Source organism: Octopus bimaculoides, chromosome 18 (assembly GCF_046866305.1).
Source record: "Octopus bimaculoides isolate indiv1 chromosome 18, ASM4686630v1, whole genome shotgun sequence".
Lineage (NCBI taxonomy): Eukaryota > Metazoa > Mollusca > Cephalopoda > Octopoda > Octopodidae > Octopus > Octopus bimaculoides.
Window position 1 is genome coordinate 47,303,043 of NC_142945.1, and position 8,212 is coordinate 47,311,254.

The 8,212-nt window shown below is 32.7% G+C and overlaps 1 protein-coding gene across 3 annotated transcripts in view; it reads left to right on the top strand.

The window, feature by feature from the left end:
- The first annotated feature begins 341 nt into the window (after positions 1-341).
- LOC106873193 (glycine receptor subunit alpha-4-like) overlaps positions 342-8,212 on the top strand; it is a 186,118-nt gene continuing 178,247 nt past the window's right edge. For all 3 annotated transcript variants that reach the window (XM_089366126.1, XM_089366129.1, XM_089366131.1), the window contains exon 1: positions 342-511. The gene's annotated coding sequence lies outside the window, so the exon portion shown is untranslated. The remainder of the gene's footprint in view (positions 512-8,212) is intronic.

Consider the following 8,212-nt stretch of genomic DNA (forward strand, 5'->3'; position numbering starts at 1 on the left):
TATATATATATATATATATATATATATATATATATATACATATACATATATATATATATATATATATATATATATATATATATATATATATACGCATGTATGTATGTATATATATATATATATATGTGTGTATGTGTGCACACACGCGCATGGTATATATTAATGATTGCGTGTGTATGTGTTTGTGCATGTATACATGTTTTGGTGGTAGATTTGTGAGAATCAATAATCAATTGTTCAGATATAAAATATATAGAAAAACAACTTTAACAATATTTACCTTTTATTCGTGCCCCACCCCGCCACCACTCTGACTTACTTAATTTTCCCATATTTTCAATATATTTACTGTATTTTATCCTAAGTTACTTAGCTGGATCTATCTTGACTTATCGTTTATTTTTACCTTTCTTAGACATACGCGGAAAACACTGGAAAATGTTTCGGTCCCGGCTGATGAGATACACCCTAAACTAACACATCGAAATATTAGTGTACGTCCCGGATTAAGGTAATATATAACCATATCTGCTCTCTGTGATGTATTCTATATTTTCCCTTCCCGTTTCATTTTGCTATTTCGATATTTTTGTCCGTGTTTTCAATAATTTTTTAAAGTTATTACAAAGAAAATAATGCTTTATCTTTTGATTATTGAAGATGTGTAAAGTGAATTTGTTAACCTCATATATCACGACTGAGTTCGTTTGAATATTTTAAGCTTATGTAATTTCGCAGCTGAGGACTTGTGAGAGGCTTTCAACAACTTTTAGCTGTTCATATATAATGCATTCGAAATATTCTCATCTTTGGTTTCGTTCAATTAATGTCGACCTGTCCGAACTTTAATGCGTTATAGATTATTGTAGTATATGCATGTATATATATATATGTATGTGTATGTCTGTGTGCATATACATACACATATACACACATACATATATAATCACATTCACAAACAGACACACGCATATATTCATACAAATATATGTGTGTGGGTGTCTGCTCATTTTTGCATATATAAGCGCAGGAGTGATTCTGTGGTAAGAAGCTTGCTTACCAACCACATGGTTCTGGGTTCAGTCCCACTGCATGACACATTGGGCAAGTGTCTCCTACTATAGTTTCGAGCCGACCAAAGCCTTCTGAGTGGGTGTGGTAGACAGAAACTGAAAGAAGCCCGTCGTATATATATATATATATATATATATATATATATATATATATATATATATATCCCCGTCACTCATGGGTTTTAATTTTTAATAACTTCCTTGACTTTACAAATAAATGCCTGAAATTTTGATACAATATAAAGGACATAATGGAAATTAATAGGCATAAATCAAATTTTGCAACACCACTACATCACATATGAAAAATGACATCGCTTAAATGGCAGCCATTTTCGACTTCACACGTCCGTGCTCTTTCTAAAACTTGCACCACAACACCCTCAAGAGTCTCAGACCCCACTTCTCTGATTTCTCTATTGATGTTCTCCTTCAGTTGCACCAGGGTCTCCAGTTTGTTGACGTAAACCCTCTCTCTCAAGTATCCCCACAAGAGAAAATCCTGGCTAGTCAACTCTGGGGAACGTGGAGGCCAGTTGATATTGCCGTAGCGGGATAATATTCTTTCCCCAAAGCATTGCCGTAGCAACTACATTGCTTCTCTTGTGGTATAAGCAGTTGCCCCATCTTTCTGAAACCATGAGTGAGGTCTACTTTGAATAGCCAACTGCTGTGTTAGAGCTTTTTTCAGTAATAGTGTCTTCGTCGGCTGTTTTCATATATTTCGGAGAAACTACGAATGATGTTGAACTCTTGGCGATAACAAATGTTGTAAGAAATAGATAAGCTGTTTTGTAACGTAGCAGGTCACGTAGTTGAAATGGAAGATATAAGAATTCCAAAGATACCACAAAAGTGTTGCCTGATCGAAAGAAGAACAACGCACTCAGAGTGAGCTATGGAACTACTGGATTTCATAAAGTGTCATATTTCACATTTTTCAGTCACTGGACGGTGGCCATGCTGGGGCATCACTTTGAATAAGCAAATGAAGAGGAATTTCGAAGAGAATCGCATCATTGTTCCCATTACTCCACTGCCCTCGGTCCGTCTTTAGACAATTCCAATGCCATAAAAATTTATCTATGAACAGAGGTTGCTTCTTCGTCGTATAACCTTTCTCTATTTTGGGTAAATACAATGTTGTGAGCCATCACTCATGACCTTTATCGCAACAGAATGTTCTACCTATCCCTTTATTTGTGTGTGAATGGACCCCGATATTTAAGTGGTACTTTATTTATCGACCCCGGAAAGATAAAAGGCAAACTTGATCCCAACAGGATTCGAACTCAAGGAACAGTGAGCCGCAACAAATAATAGAAAATATTCTATCCGATGCTCTAATGATTCTGCCAGTTCGTAATTATCCTTCGGGTACATGAGGCCTTAATCACATGCAGCAGCTGTTGCATAAGTCTTTAATCACACAATTACAGCAAGAGTTGCTGGTCTTTAGTTATACAATTATACCATGGTTTATACGAGCCTTTCATCTCAAAATTACACCAGGTGTAGTATAAATTTTTAATCATATGATTATGGCATGAATTCTATGATATAAAACTTTTAAACCAAAGAAATACGTGGAGAAAAGTCGGAAACTAATTTCCATCGGTTTTACCATTTCTTTGAGATAAAATTAATTTTTAGAATAGGTACAACGCCCTGTAATTTGGGTGAACGTGAGCATGAGTGGCTGTGTGGTAAGACGCTTGCTTCTCAACCACATGGTTGTGGGTTCGGTCCTATTGCGTGGCACCTTGGACAAATGTCTTCTATGTCTTCTTTGGGCCAACCAAAGTCTTGTGAGTAGATTCGGTAAACGGAAACTGAAAAGTCTCCCGCTGTGTATATATAAATATATATATATATATATATATGTATGTGTGTGCGTGTGTGTGTCTTTGTGTCTGTGTCTGTCCTCCATCGCTACTTGGCAACTGGGGACTTAAACCGGTGTTTAAGTCCCCGTAAATTAGCGGTACGGCAAAGGACACCGATAGAATATAAAGACCTAGCTTTAAATAACGGACAGAGGTCAGTTCATTAGAACAAAAATTCTTGAAGGCGGCGCCCCAGTATGGCCAGAGTCTAATGACTGAAAGAAGTAAAAGAAGATAGGTAAATGGGTCCCAGCTTTAGTAATTTATTTTATTGCTCCCGGAAGGAAGAAGGTCTAAATGTACTCCACAGACATTTCAATTCAAAATGACCCGAAGATTCCCCATGAAATACCACAGTATATTCAACCGTGGGTGTCATCCGCTCTACCAATTGGCAATACTTTTCGGAAACGAAAACACGTACAAAGTAACAACAACAATATTTGGCAAAGCTCTCATACATTCGCATACTCTCTTACACACACACACACACACACACACACACACACACACACACACACACACACACACACACACACACACACACACACACACACACACACACGCACACACACTCATATATATTCTTTTCTACTCTAGACACAAGGCCCGAAATTTTTGTGGCGGCACACCGGGAAAAATGCATAGTTACATTTCGACTATCTTTACGTTCTGAGATCAAATTCCACCGAGGTCGGTTTTGCCTTTTGAGCTAAGCACTCATCTACCATTCTGCGCAACTTCTCAGAAACGAAAACATTTGCAAAGTAAGAACAACAACATTTCGCAATGCTCGCATACACACACATATGCACACACACAAACACACATGCATATAACGCCCCTATCCCGAAATTGCTGGCCTTGTGCCAAAATTTGAAACCAATATATACTTAAAGGATGATTCAGCTGCTATTCCTAGCAGGTCAAACTACCACATTGAGACCAGGTTATTGGTTCGGTACATCAAGATTATGGCTACGGATATGATTCACGAAATTACGATGAGGCTTTCTTTGTTAACGACCATAGCAACATTTATTGCTGTGCGTCTAGAGATTTAAATGTATTAGAGGAGGAGTTTATGAGTGAACAAACAATACAATAGCTTCATTAGATTTGTGTTTGATACAAAATAGTCTTTGTTCAATTTAAATACTTTAGTTTTATCTGTAATTTTTTTTTAGAGCTTGCAGTAGAAGGAGGCAGAAATTTGCAACTCACTCAGCCTAACATATTTACACTCACACACATATATACATGTATTAATGTTTGTTTTAATGTCAAGTTAGATATAAAAACAGTTTAGCAATAAACTGAATGATTACGCAATAATTTTTAACAGAGTAAATTAAATTTTTACAAGAGAAAGATTGATAGCGACTTCGAAATTTTAACTTGTTCGTCTTTGTCTTATGGAGGTAACCAGACTGAAACTTCTAACTCACTGTCAACGGTTTCCATGCTAAAGGTTGTTATATATATCATTAATAATATCAGGGTAATAAGAAATATTAGAAATTTCTACTACCAGTTCCTAGCGTGTAAAAAAAATTAGTTAATAGACTATATATTATTCATATAAATATAGTGTACATTTAAACACATAAGAGGTATCTCTCATAGGATATCCTATGACATATACCTCTTATGTGTTTAAACGTACACTGCATTTATATGTATATATATATATGCATATATATATATATTTTATATATATATATATTATATATATATATATATATACGAGTATATAAAAATAAGCAACAAGTTAATGCTGTACGATCGCTTCATGCGACTCCGTTTATTTAAACAATGTGAACATTACATCAATGTGTACATATATATATATATATATATATATATTTTTCTCCGTGTTTTTCTCCTTGTCTCCGTATTCTTTCTTTTGAAGAGCGTAGCTCGAAACGTCAAAGACTTTCCGTATTCCCGAGCGTCATACTAATATATACTTTTGTTATTTACACCACCTGTCCTCGTCTGTTGTTATTTTTTGTATATTCTCCCATATATATATATATAGGTACACATATATGTATACATGTATATATGTACACATATATATGTTTACATGTATGTTCATATATGTATATAAAACTAGATAGACGTACTAACTAGATATGTAAAAACACGCACACACACACACACACATGCACGCACACAAATACACACACGCACACACGCACACACGCACGCACGCACACATATACATGTATAAATTCATAAATTGATAGATTACCCAGACGTTTGAAATTGAATATTATCAACCAGGAAAAACAAAAACAAATAATGTTATCTAAAACCACGCGTCTATAATTTTATTTCTGAAACAAACAACCATTAACAGACCGTCTAGCTCATCTCACTTAGCATGAGTTTAATAACGTAACTTAGATAAAGAGTAATTGCTATAACCATATTATATAATGCAATATTGTATAACATGATATTATATACATGTGTGTATATACAAATACATACACCTATATATATATATGTGTGTGTGTGAACATTATTAATGCCCCAAACTTAACATAGATGTGATGTTTGTTTAAAAGTTAGAAACTGCGGGTTTTTGTTCCGGAAATCTCCCTTCAAAGACGTATGGTGTTACCAAAAAGCACCCCGCCCCACCCCACCCACCCCCAAAAACCCAATCATTTTTGCCAGCTGAGTGGACTGGAGCAACGTCAAATGAAATGTTTTGCTCAAGAACACAACGCCTCGCTCGATCCAGGAATCGAAACCACAATCTTACGATCATAGTGCTGACACCCTAACCATTAGGCCACGCGCGTCCACACACACACACACACACACACACACACACACATATATATATATATATATATATATATATATATATATATATATATATATATATATATATATATATATATATATATATATATATATATATATATATATATATATATATATATATATATATATATATATATATATATATATATATATATATATATATATATATATATATATATATATATATATATATATATATATATATATATATATATATATATATACAGGAAATGTGTCAATGCCGACAGGAAGAGGTGCTGCTTCTTAGGGCTAAATTACAGTAGTATTATTCTCTTCATGGGACTGTCATATTAAGTTGACAGCCTACAACTACTTTATCGTATCACTACTGCATAAATCTCTCTGAGAGATTTAGAAATGTATTATATATATAATACAAATAATATATGAGTATATGTATATATACGTACATGTATGTACATACCTACATCTACATGTATATATAGATGCATATCTGGGTACAGGATGTTGCAAATAAACGTGGACAAAATGATAAACAATGTACGGAAAACACACAGGTCACATAGAGAACATTTCCTTCATCAGCTGCCACCATTCTAAAACTAAACGTTTCGAAGACTTATAGGGCAGGACGCATTGTTAGAATGACTCTTCCCACGGACCACAAATTAAATTTGTACCATGGAGGAATGTAGTGGCGGACAGAAAACAAGACAGGAAAACGAAACAGTGAAAATAAACAAGAAAGACTATATATATAAATATATATATATATATATATATATATATATATATATATATATATATATATATATATATATATATATATATATATATATATGTATGCATGTATGTATAATATTAAATATGCTTTAAAATATATGGGCTATTTACAGAGTGCTCATAGAGAGCCAATGCGACAAAATATAGAGTAGAGAAAATTGAAAACGCAAATCTTAGGCAATCAAACAAATTCCCGAACGCATAAATGAAAACATTCAATTAAATTAGTTGAATCATATATATTTATACACATCAGCATAAATCATGCACGTCCATACATGAATATTCTCTAAGAGTATAAAGACCGGTAATGTACCCATGAAACAACCGTACATGGAACATTCTCCAATTTTTGGGTTCTATTTTATTTATTTTTTTAACCTTGAAATCTAGCGTATTTTCTATCTTATAATCTATATGTATAGGTGTTTTTTAGACGATTTAGGCGGTTTGCTATTTTAAAATTGACTTTTTTATTTCTCTATTTATCAACCTTTCATTTATTTTGCACCTCTTATATTTATCACACATAACTCCTTACATGTAATTTTTATTTATATGTAATTTTACATATATTTTTATATTTCTTCATAATTTTCAAGTATTCTTTATACCCTTGGAGAATCTTCATGCCAGTACATGCATGGTTTATGCTGCTGTGTATAAATACATGTGATTCGACTACTTTGATTTGTGCGTTCAGGAATCTGTTTGACTGCCTAAGATTTGCGCTTCAATTTTCTCTAATATATATATATATATATATATATATATATATATGTACAACAGCCAACAACTGACGAAGGAAAATTCTTTGTTTGTTTTGTTTTCCATTTGTGTCTTTCGTTGTTCGAAAGAATACTTCATGTTCCATGTACTCGTGTTTCGTATTTTTTGTTGTACACGTTTCGTGACGTCCTGTGCTCACATATGCATATATATATATATATATATATATATATATATATATATATATATATATATATATATATATATATATTAATAATAATATAAATAATATATATGTATATGCATATATACGTACGTATATGTACCTACTTACATCTATACGCATATATATATATATGTGTGTGTGTGTGTGTGTAAGTAGGTACATATACGTATGTATATATGCATATATATATATCTTATTTATATTATTATTATTATTATTATTATTATTATTATTATTATTATTAGATAGATAGATAGATAGATAGATGAATGGATGGATGGATATATCTATCACTATAAAGCCAGGCTATTATAGAGTCTAACCTGATCTTACCTAGAACATCTCCTCTCGCTTTTACGTGTCCCATAACTAGTAATTTGCCGATAAACAGTAAGCTAACTCAGATATTCAATGCTGAAATTAATACTTGTATACCGACTTCTACTATATATATAAGTGTAGATAAATAAAAGATCTTTATAGCGATAGATTTATCGATCCATATTAGAATTTGTAAGGAAAGATTTGTATGAACTAAATCGTATTCGTCTGAAATAGTCTCTTTTTAATGGTTTCTGTATAAAGCGATAGAATACTGAGTAATTAGTGTTTCAGAGAAATTTGATCTTAATTAACGTTGTTGTTGTTGTTGATGATGTCGATGTTTTAGTCAATTTATATTTTGCGCTGTT